Source organism: Ylistrum balloti, unplaced genomic scaffold, assembly GCF_031769215.1.
Source record: "Ylistrum balloti isolate Yb309-2 unplaced genomic scaffold, AGI_CSIRO_Ybal_v1 Utg370502, whole genome shotgun sequence".
In the NCBI taxonomy this organism is placed as follows: domain Eukaryota; kingdom Metazoa; phylum Mollusca; class Bivalvia; order Pectinida; family Pectinidae; genus Ylistrum; species Ylistrum balloti.
The window spans coordinates 627577-640344 of NW_026782325.1; positions in this window are offsets into that span (position 1 = coordinate 627577).

Sequence of the window (12768 nt, forward strand, 5' to 3'; positions counted from 1 at the left end):
TATTCTCAATGATAAATCCATTAATCTCAACTGCTAAACATTGATGAGGATTGTAAAACAGCTGGATAATGTAAAGTAGTTTTTACAGGGTAAAGATGTCTGTCCTCAAAATGCTGAAAATTTTGTATTATTTGAAGACTCAGTTTACAACATTTGTGATTTATTGTGTCCACAATTTTTTCTCTTGAATGTTGTCAGCTCTCAAATTAAGCTCACTTTTGATCTTGTTTGCATACCTGATATAATGCAATTTGTCATGTTTAGGTTTTTTTGGTTTTTTTTTTGGTTTTTGTATTGGATTGTACATAATCCATTTACATTTAAAAATGACATTCTGCCAAAGATGTTCTTTTTTTAAAGTCACATAACTGTTCAGATTTGTTTTTCCTGCATATTAAAGGGATTTGAATTAATGAGCACATATTTTGTGAAATAATTTCCAGGAAATGATTGAAATCTATGTCTAAGCTTATCCATTAGAAACTACATGGCATTCTGTCAGATACAGTATATATCAGTATATTTTTTGGCCCCATGCAAGGTTTGTGAAAATGACCAAATTATACTTCCTGCAATTTTTTCGTATTTTTTTCCTACAATTTCATCGTCTCAGAAATAAAGGCTACATTAGAATGGATACAGCTGACATCTGTACCAGTGTAGATTTTAACATCAGCTGGAGATCTAAGTGACCGGTTATACTAGATTAGAGCCTTATATACTGACTTGTATTTATTTACATTGTATGAAATTTCATCAACTCTGTAGGAAGGAAAAAACATCCAAGTGTTGCAATTTTACTTTTTTGAGATTTTGAAAGGATCACTGAATTCATTAGATACACACATAAAGATCTGATATATGGTATCTCTGTAACTTTTCATTTAATTATTTTGTTTTCTCTTTGAATATATATACATATTTTGAGAAAAAGATTGGACAACAGTTTCTCTTCTGAGTGGAAAAATAATGTGTCTGTTGTAAATGATGTGTTTTATCTTCACACTAGTTTAATGTTCTGTTTATCTCAATGATTTTGCCAATGTTAAAGTAGAAATACTGGTGCTAAAACAAAACAATAGTTACAAAGTGTTTAGGAATTTCTTCAATACTCCATCTCAAATCAAAATCCTGAAACATCTTTTTGTAAATATTACGTTCGTATTTGTGTTTTTGTCTTCCATCAATTTTGGTTGTAGAATAAGCTCCCACACACCTGTTAGGTAGTATTATCATTGTGTAATTGTTTTAATTATTTTTCAGAAATAGATGTATGAAGTTAAAACAAATTAGCATTTTCAATAATAATAATTTAAAAATTTTATACAGAATGTAAATTGAGTGTCAAACAGTATTATGTGTACAAGTGTTATCTAAACTGCATCAAAGGGTTTTGGAACTCTTCAGCAGATATCACAATAACAGGACACTATGACAGATTTAATCTTACATTGGACCTGTAATAATTGAAGTTTAAGCCACTGTCACATTTTATGTATACATTGGTAGGTAACCAGTGGTATATTGTGTTTTATGGTAATTTTGAGTAATTCTTAGTGAAAATTTGATTACTTAATGCGTAAAGGAATGTTTTGCTAATAAGAGACTGTATGATGAAAGATTGTCAACTGAAACCATAGTGTTGAAAGTTTGGCAAAGACAAGACGGAATATAAGGTCAAAGTAGGATTTAAGATAAACTTTGAGTATGTGATTCGTGTAATCACCATGTATTATATTTTTAATGATTTCTACTAAACAGAGAACAATTGAGCATTTGACTGCGGGTTTTATAACAAATATTTATAAATTTGCTTAAAATTAATGTAAATATACTTTGTTTGTTGGAAGGGATATCCATGCAAATTTTTATGACGATATGAAATTTTATTTTCCTTTACCAGAAAACATGATTGTCTTTGAACCATGGAACTGAATTATTTTTAATTACATTGGTTCATGCATGTAAATGATCTGATGTTAATCAACCATTGTCTTCAAAAAGCAATAGAGTAAGTCAATGAGTTCCTAATTTTTGTACTTACAGTGAGCAGTTCAGAACACGCCCATGTCATCCGCAATTCCAGCAAATTACAAACGTTGCTTATTATTAGACTACATGTCCCTGCCTGGACAGTAGAACAGTTTGATTATGGATGAATGACTGAATAAATGATTCTTTATGTTGCTGCTTCCTATTTTTCCGTATGCCAGGGTGGCCATTTTCTATCCCCTCCTCATATACTGTACGTCTGGCTCCAGAAGTCGTTTATGACTTTTCAATGGAAATGCATTTTTAAAATATTTTTTGGTGCAAAAGATAGTAAATGAGGTCTGTATATTTAATTGATGAAAATACCTCTTTCTTTTTAAGGTTATGTAGATGTCTTCGGCTTTGATGTTTTGTTTCAGTACAGGATGGTTTGTTGGAATCACATTGTCTATATCCACGCATTATTACATGGTTGAGATGACTGTGATAATTGTTGTTTTGATAAATACATATATGTTCAGTTGATGTTTTTATTTTAAGGGATCTGGGGGAAATTGAGATTGTAAGCATATGGAAGTGGCATTGAATGTCTTGTTGTAAATTTGTTGTAGATTTAATTTAAATTATTAAGCATTTTTGTATGTTATGAAATGACATATCAACAGTAGCACTGATGCTTTTGTATTAACTATTAGCTAAACAAGAGAGGTGTAGTCCAAGTACTTATGAAAATCTTTACATCTGCATGACATTAATGTGATATAAACTTTCTAGACTGAAAAAGAAACACTTAGTTACAATGTCACCAATGTGGCGATGCTACAACATAACAAATGGCCGTTTCATCCACATCCAAATTTTTGCAGCATTGGTAATGCGTCTCTTATTTTCATTTTAATGAAAAGAAGAACGAAACTTTTAGGTAGCTTACTATACCATCTGGTATTTATAACCCTTATCACCTGCTTAATTTTTGTAGCAATTATACCTTTTAAAACTGATATTTGCCTGGAAAGCTCTTTTGTTTATATTGATTATAAATGCCATTAAAAGTCAGTAGTTATTTGGCGTATATATTTTGACCTTAGTGTTTTAAACAGAGCATTAGGAGATATATTTTGCTTAATTTTTTACATTGAGGCACAAACACTTGTTTTAATTTTTTTCGAATACGATGCAAATTTCAATTTAATATTAATTGATGCTGTTAACAAATACTGTCATATTAATTTAGAAGCCATTAGCAGCGTTCATTAAGCAAAAGACACTATGAAGGTCTTGTTGGCATGCTGTTAGTGTCATTACTTTTATGAAATTATTTACAAGAAAAAGATTTATAAGATATTTAAAATCTTTATTAAAATTCATTTTGTACTCTATGGATGGAGTACAGACAATCTATTATCAGATTTCATTTGAAAAACAACTGCTACATTAATTAATTGTTCAGTGTATGAAATGTCAAATCTAATTCAGGGTTGGAAATGTTTGAATAAAAAACTGTCAAAGATATTTATGCAATGCGAGTGATATAAATTGTCTAGTATGCAATATTTGTATTATTGTCATGAGCCAGAAATTATTAATTCCATTGTGATAATAAAGACGAACATTATACTTACTCCTGAATGTAACAAACTGTTTTGGGATGGTAAAATCGAAGTAAGAAAATAAATATATCATAACATATAGATTTATCTTATTATTATTTTTATTTTACATATTTAACAGTAACCCCGTTTTTCCCGAAAAACCAAGGACAAAGATTTCAGATAGTAAGAAAGTCTATTCGGGTGCCTTATTAAGGGATGAATCACATAAAGTCAATTCACTCTCATTTCACCAGAAACAATCTTTTAAAGGCTTCAGATCAGATTTCTAAGGTCAACTAGAGCAATGCCTAGGATGAATAAAAACATTTGAATTCGAAAAAAAAAAGTTACACATATTTAAGTTGGAAGTCCGATTAAAATTACAACATCAGTATACATATTAAGGCAAATCAAACTGGATTAATGCGATAATCGACATCAAGTTTCTTGGCTTGGCTTCCAGTCTCTTTTATGTGTTGTTTTATGGGTTTCCGTTACTGCCTCACACTACAAAGAAACGTATAAGTGTCGCATATTTACATCAAACTGAAAAGAGTAGGTCGGCGATCAAACGATGCACTTCTATATATTATGCTACCTTATTTAAATATAAGTGATTGGTTTGTTAATCCAACGTTGGTCTGACAAGCTGTAAACATTTTTAAGGGTTGTCTTTCAGTTGAGATGCCTGTGTTGTGCTCCTACTCCTAAGTGTTTCGGAGACATTGATCCAACAGACCGCTGAATCGATAGCAATTTCTTTCAACTAAGTTTTTTTCTCTCATTGTATGAATTTGTGTACCTACTTATGAGGTCATACCACTAATATTGACATCCTGATCCATGTAGCTGAATGGATTCTTAAGAACGAATGTGCGGATGTATATAGGAGATGAAGTATTTATGATACAACCTTCAAGATATGAAAAAAGTGTTTTGATAGACTTCAGTGATTAAAGTAAAACCCAGTGAATAGCACATTTTCATTCAATTTGAAATAAGACACAATACTGCTCAATATTTATAAACTGCATCAAACGGATGTTTCGACCATCTTGGATTCGTCAGTGATATCGCAGGCTTATGAATCAATGTCAATGTCAGTGGTGATATCGATGCTTGGGGTTTATTTTTAAAATCTACGAAGCGAACGAGAAAATTCCAAAATTATCAAAAAATGTCGGTACACCTATTGTCCAATACATTTATTCCTTTTTATATCAGTATGACTGGTAATTTCAGAAGAACGTCAAGTACATATGTATATTCTGAACCGTGCCACTGATGAACCCGAGATATCTGCTCGTGTAAACAGCAAGACCATATATATATATATGGATGGCTAGTTATTGTTTTAATTAGTGACAATCAACAACATAATGCCACGTATATAACCATGAGGTCAATACTTTCACAGTTGCTCTCCAAGCGGCACCAAATTATGTATATCGGCTAATGAATTTTCTTACACACAATTTGAGTTCCAATCATTTTTGACCACAATATCACATTTTATTTATTTGTTTTATTTATCTATTTTGTGATATATTTGTTTATTGACTCCGCGTCTCTTTCGTTCATATACATCTTTTTTCTTGCAACATGATGAGATTATTTTTTAGATGTATGTTATCATCAATTAATGACGTCTTCAAACTAGTTTCCATAGGCCAGAAGAACATTTTTTGTCTCCCGCGCGCCTGAGTCATGGAGCGATTTTTTTCTATGGAGTATGTCCGGTCATATATTACCTATGTAGCGCTGCGTAGCCAAGAAGTCTGATAAAGAGATCCTTTCAAAGCCTTTGACTCCATGTTTGTTTCACTAGACCTTCATCGGTTTGTTACCTTTTAAAAAGAATGTATACACTGTTAAACGGAAATAACTTATCAGGGAGTTTGTAAACTTGATATAAACATTGATTTTCTTCACAGTTCACAACAGAATAATAAACCTCCATTCTCTATAGTGACCTTCATTTTCTTTTCCCAAACTTTCAACAAAGAAATCAGAACACACTTGAAATCACTGGAAACGTCAAAAGCTTTATAACTCAAGGTTCAAGACTGGTGAAAGATATTAAATGAAGGTCAACTATGAATAAAAATGAATAAATGAATGTTTAAAAAAAACAAGTATGATTTATAACGTAGGTTCTCGAGATAATACTACTGAACTAAACAGGGATAAGTTGGGGGAAAGGGGGGGTGGTAACAGATTCTCTCACATATCTATGACCAAGTGGTAAAATAATCGAAAGCCGAATCGACTACAGTACATTATTGTACAGTACATCTTGTGTACAAATGATCTTTTCACCATTTCGTCACACTATTTTCTACCTTAGTGTGTACACAGTATAGCCGAAAAATTGGCGGATTCCTTACCATCTCGTACACCACGCACGTATTGTTGTTATTACACTTCAAACTGGTTATTTGTCTAAAGAAGGTGACCGTGTAGTCATCAAAACGTCACACATAAAACGTCTACTGGCTGTGTTATCAAAGTATAAGAATTTCTATTCTATTGACAATAGCAACTTTTAAATATGTTCCGGAATATTTGAGAAGGTTAAATTATATGCTTTTGGACTCTTATCACCACATCTATTGAGAATTCATTGCTCAAACGCAATCATCACAGGTTTACAAAGTGATGATACAAATATTAATGGGCATGTTAATCGCTGATAATTCTTTTCCTGATAATTTAAAGGTATGACTATTTCAATGTGATATTTACATGAGCCAATAACTGGTCTTGTTAGGAATTCCATAAAAATGCCCGATAGTAAGCTGAGTTGGTGGGCTTGTATTCGTGAAGTTGACCCTAACACAATTCGATATTTACATGTACTTGGGATTTTTTTTAGATTATCCACTAATATTGAAAAATTACTGAAGTCTGGGTTTATTATACTTTATATACCTTTTCTTTGAGCTGCTTTTCATTTGTTGTACTGTTTAGATTAGACCCCTAGCATCACTCTGACGATTCGTAGACGGTAGCACTAAAACGAATAAAAACTGAATACCTTTTCAATATCTATTCATTATTAGAAAATAACATTCTGGTCCTTCCAGGACTGGTCAGCGATGCTCAGAGCCTACATATTTAAAACCAAGGAAAACACAGAGAAATTTTAGAATGGTATAGATAGATGTCGAACACCAGACAGGAAGGTATACTGGCTCTATATTAAAGTCAAGATTATTTATTTCAAAAGAATGTTAAGTATTGAAGTATATTCTGAATCAAGCCGGGTAAAAAAAAACCTTTAGGACTAAAATCTACCAGCAGTGTCTTCATTTCTTGCAATATTTCAAAGGACACATGGATAACTAGCATATTTGAATATAAATACAAATGACTACATAATGTAGTTCAGTTCGGCGTACACTAGACAATGCACTGGAGCATCATTAGCGAAAAAGACAGCTATCTGATGTTGCCATTTTTTGACGAAGAATTGAAAAAAAAGGTCGGATCAAAGTTCTGTAAATAAACATGTGTCATCGATGTGTAGACTGTCCATTGCGTGGAACTTTTTTGTTTACAAAATTGTTTAAAATTTATTGAATAATCACAATAGTCGTCGTGATGCTATCGAGTTCATACGGGTACGCTGTTAATGACTGTATTTTCGTCGTTTCAGTGATTTAGCTGGTATTAACATGTTTTTTAAAATTTTATTCCTTTCTTCCTCGAACACGAGAGGTAAACTGACTTATCGGCGCTAAAATGCTTTTTGGATTAAAATGGATATCTGAGAGCTGTTTTTATATTCTAATATATATTTTTGTTTCATGGATTGGGATGAACTAGCCACACTGTATAACAAACAGAGCTGAGGATGTCATTATCAGTAAAATGATCTGCTTTTCTCTAAGATTTGTTTACCATCGACAGATAAATCAAAACCAAGAAACTTGACACATAACATTATCATAAATAATGCGAAGCAGGAATACATTAACAGTAAAGACATACATGTTTCTTATACATCTTGATCTTGGATTGAATATATCAAATAAAATTGTTTAGTTTGCTATTTATTTTATGATTTATTTTATAAGATTAAATTTGGTTTGATAAACATGATTAATAATCTAAGATGTTATTTTGTTAGCTAACAACGATTGCAGCCATTTAACTTGAATCATTTTTGCTTATTAAATCCAAATACGATTTTGACTCCGTATGCCAATTTTCATTGAGGAAGTACCAGAACACGGTGATCTCCCTTTAAATTTCAGTAAAGGGTAGGATATGGGGCTTAAAAAAAGTAATAACAGTAAATATTGCAGGACTTATTTGATTTTGGTAAGCAGGCCGTGTTTATTGGTATTCTAGTTTTCCCCCTTCCGAAAAAAAACCCAACGAATTAAATAAGTGATGTAGTTTGTAAAGCAGATTGAGATCAGTTTTAACTCTAAGTTATACTATATATGTAATTTGCGAGCAGGCGTTTCCATTACATGTTTGAACCGCTATCTATTATAACTCCAAACAGAGCGCGGTATTGAATCCGTTTCAATTGATAACAATCTACTGTGATGATTGTACCTGTGGACCTTGTTACCCATTGCTGATCGCCAGTGACATATGAATATGTGTTGTTTTAGTCTCAGTAATCTTTGAGATAAGGTTTAACTATCGGATACTATGTCATTATTTTACAAGATTAATGGTATAGGTCTATCGCAAGGACACGTTTTTATTGGATCTAAGGTGATCGATCTATCCAAATAGCTTCATTATAAATAAGATAAATCAATGACCACAATTGTCATACACGATAAGACAAGTGAACAAAATGAAAAACAAAAAACAAAAAAAGAAAACGAAAAACAAAAAGTGTTGGCGTTATGGAGCACTGTCATACTTTTTAAAGGTGATTTTATGTGTCGTGGCCTTAATATAAAATTGCTGATTTCCATATTAGTTTTGAATGAATAATTATCGCGATTAGGAACTCTTTTGAGATGGAGGCGATTTTAGAGATGTCAATGAGGGAAATTTATAAACGATCACACATGGCGGCAAATGTCATACTTACTGGTTGTTGTTTGTCAACGATTTCATATTATTATATTTTCTACACATGTCGTCTATTTCACCGGGATAAATAAAACTTCGTAAAACCAAATTTTATCATCATCATGGGTATTCGTTCGATGCATATAGTTTCCTTCAAATATAGACAGTAACACTGAGTGCCTTAAAAAGCCTAACATGCACGCGCCGATTAGCATTCCCGAAAACAGGTAAAGAAACACAGCCGGTAAGTTATTCATTATTATACAATGTATGTGATATATAACAATACGCGCGGAATGTTGTAACGAATTTAACTTAAAGCTCCAATGAAATTATGAATTGCATTCATAACTTTACAACACGCACGGCTGACTTAGGTCTTCTGATCCAACGCTCTGATCGTCACACTTCAAAACAAATCTTCTGCATATCCATTCATTTACATATAGACATAGCATTAGATATTCCCCATTATCAGTGAAGATTTCCAGTTCTCACTGAAATTATGAAAAAACTACTTTGTTATCTCTCACCCATTATCATCGTTACGGTATTTCTTCTATTATTCAACATAAGTTTGTTATTTTGTCATAATTCCGATGTTAGGAAAAGATGGAACAGGCGTTCAGGAAAGCAACACGTTGACGAATATTCGCACCTTCCCATATAAATGGATGCTTTAATTTTGACTGCAGCAATGACTTACTTATTATTAGTGTATTAGCCCCCTATAACTTAACAAAACTGTTGATTCAAATGTGTTATCTACCAATCAGTATTACTATTCTTACCATTTTTGCTTTTATACTCTGCAATTTGCAGAGGATCAGAGGAACAAGGAAATGTTCAGTTTGTTGTCTCAAAGGTTTGTCTGTGCATCATAATGGGAACAATGAAAACAAAAACAAATTAAAAAATAAATATTTGATTACTGGACATTTATCATTCAAATAAAAAAATCAGCTACGATGAAGTTCCATTATACAGAAATGCTGCAATTCAATCGATACAACACTGTCGCGCACGTGATGTTGTTCTTGATCAATACAGTACGTAACATCAGAAGCGATTTTCTACCATACCGGCTTACCTAATGGCCTGCTTAAATCTCGAAACGAGTCCAACTTGAAGAAAACTGATTATCTAGCTCAAGTACCTCGTTAAAATCGACATAATTATCGTCAATGGACTTCGAAAATACTTCTTTTCTGGATTTATACTATCTAATTGGACATCAATTAACTTTAAAACATATCATTCGCTTGTAAGGGATTGTGTGGACATGTATAAGTAAAATACCGTTGGGAGGAACTTCACTAATTTCTTACAACAAGACATATTCCGTAATATTCTAATATTTATATATCCTTTTGGTGTTTTCTTAATTTCTGAGGACATGATTTGTGATTGGAGTGTCATTTTATTGCTTTTTAGCACAGTAATTTCACAAGAGGACAACATTGCTGTGTCTAACTTTATACGACCGTGCGAACAGGTGTCATATTTGGACTCGACTGCTAATAATGGTGGTATCTATAATCAGTCTGTCACCAGATCACCACTTGAATGTGCCTTGTTGTGTGGGATGCAGAGTTCGTGTGTCGGATTCAATGTTTGTCAAAACACCACCAAACATTTTGATTGTGAACAGTTTAATCAAATCTCAAACAGTTTCTCTTGTGATTTGATAGAGGCCCGGACAAATTGTTCTTTTCACATGACGGTAAGTAAAGTAAGGCGTTTTAAATTTAGGCAGTCTGTCTTTCTTTGCTTTTCTTTTTTTTTCTTTTTTTTTTTTATTTATTTATTTTTATTTTAACGATGGGGAAAATTGAAACCAAAAACATAAATCATGGCATTAAAAGTTAAAAAAAAGGTTTCATGACCGATTTGAAAATTACATCAATTGTATTTCAACCGATTTTTAAGGTCGTGTATTCATTTTTCTTTTTCAATGCATTGAATTTTCAAAATTCTTGAAAACAGGGAAAAAGTGAACCCTTAAAAATTTAAAGACCTTAACAGGAAGGCGGTGTGTTGTTAATCACTTGATATGAACAACTACAATGAGATACATGAATGATGGTTTCTACTATGTCCAACAGAAACTCTAGATACCATGTGCAATAAATAAATGTCAGTTAAAAGACAATTTACTTGCGAAGAATTAATTTTTAACCTCGATACAATTTTCTTAATCTTAACTTACAGAGTACATTTGATCCGACACAATACCTTGAGAAGGCTGCTCTGGATCTCACAGGTAGATATGTATTATGTATAATGTGTATTTACTTTCGTTTTGCATTTATTTTTTATATTAAGCTGGTTCCGGTTTGCTGTATCATTTACGTTTGATTTCAAAATATTAGTAAATATCCCGGGAATACCTCTTAGTCTAGAAACTGTTTTTAAAGGAAATGTGGGTTGATAATGCCCGACAGTCTTTTTTGTCAGACTACAAAAATCTGTAGCTGTATTATAATCTTGTGATTGCCATTTCTGTTTCTGTGTGATGTTGTCAGTGAAATTTTACTCAGTATCATAACAACAACAAAAATAGCAACATGCGAACAGAATCACTCGAGGTTTTGTCTATTGCTGAACTTCAAAAAATTTATCTCAAGGATTTAGAACCTCAATGAAAAGAAGTAATTTTCTTACTTCAAGTTTGATAATGGGCTAAATAAAGTGTGCCATCTTTAATTGTGCCGACAATGTGTAGATAAGTTGATGACGGTTACCGATTGTGACTTAGATATGTTATATATATGATGATTACGCGACTTTACCATAGTTGTCTAACACATTGTTTCTTTAACAATAAAAACATTTGTCATGAGGGGTGAAAAAAAGAGGTATTTCATTACAGGTGATTTTTTAAGTTATGCATGGGCCTTGCCATCACACGGAAGCGTTTGATTATTTTTCTGTCGATATATCTTATTGTTCAAGTTGTTATTTCGAACATAATATGTCACACCATAGCCTGAAATGTGTTAAAAATAATAAGGTTAAACAGCCATAACCTGGATACTAATCATAAGGAGATGACGTTAATAAGTGACCTGGCTATTAAACATAAAGATATGACGTAAGCGAGTGGCCTGGTTACTTAGCATAACGAGATGACGTTAATAAGTGACCTGGCTATTAAGCATAAAGAGATGACGTAAGCGAGTGGCCTGGTTACTAAGCATAACGAGATGAAGGTAATAAGTGACCTGGCTATTAAACATAAAGAGATGACGTAAGAGAGTGGCCTGGTTACTTAGCATAACGAGATGACGTTAATAAGTGACCTGGCTATTAAGCATAAAGAGATGACGTAAGCTAGTGGCCTGGTTACTAAGCATAACGAGATGACGTTAATAAGTGACCTGTCTATAAAACATAAAGAGATGACGTAAGCGAGTGGCCTGGTTACTAAGCATAACGAGATGACGTTGGCAGTAACATGTTTAGAAACAATGGCTGCATTGTTAAAGTTGGTGTAGGTAATTTTTTTCATTAAAAATCGGAGGAAATCTTTATTTTGAGAGGGAAAAAACCTTTTGTTTCCATGCGTAAAAATGTGAAATAGCAAAATAAATTTAGAATACGGCTTTGATTTCTTCTTTTGATTCAAAGATAAGCGCCTCTCTTTCTCTTTATGCCATATTCCGATGAAGTCGACGTTTTCATCTATTTCTTTATCTATTTAACTTTTTGGGAAGGGGATAGGATGGAGGTTGGGGGTTGCAGTCAAGATTTGCCATTATAAACCTAACGAAAAGTAAACTCTCGTGAGATTGACACCACACTCAACTCTGAGACGATTGCATATTAACGATTTTTTCTGATAAAAGGCCGATCTGAAGGTTTAGCAGGCGTTCTATATAGGTAGGGTTATCAACTAATGGTAATGCGTGCATTGCGAGAGCAACGATGTGTGAAATGTTTAACCAAGTGTAGTCGGTTCAATACTCTAACATGTGTGACATCCCTTTTAACTTTTGAAATCATGCCATTAATGTACCGTCCGATATCTTACTTGAAACATTCCATACAGAGTATCCTTATGGTCTGTAAAACGTGGTAATTGCCTTGCTTTGTTGACATAGATTTCCACTTAAACGCATCTTTCATGTGTGAAGATTTC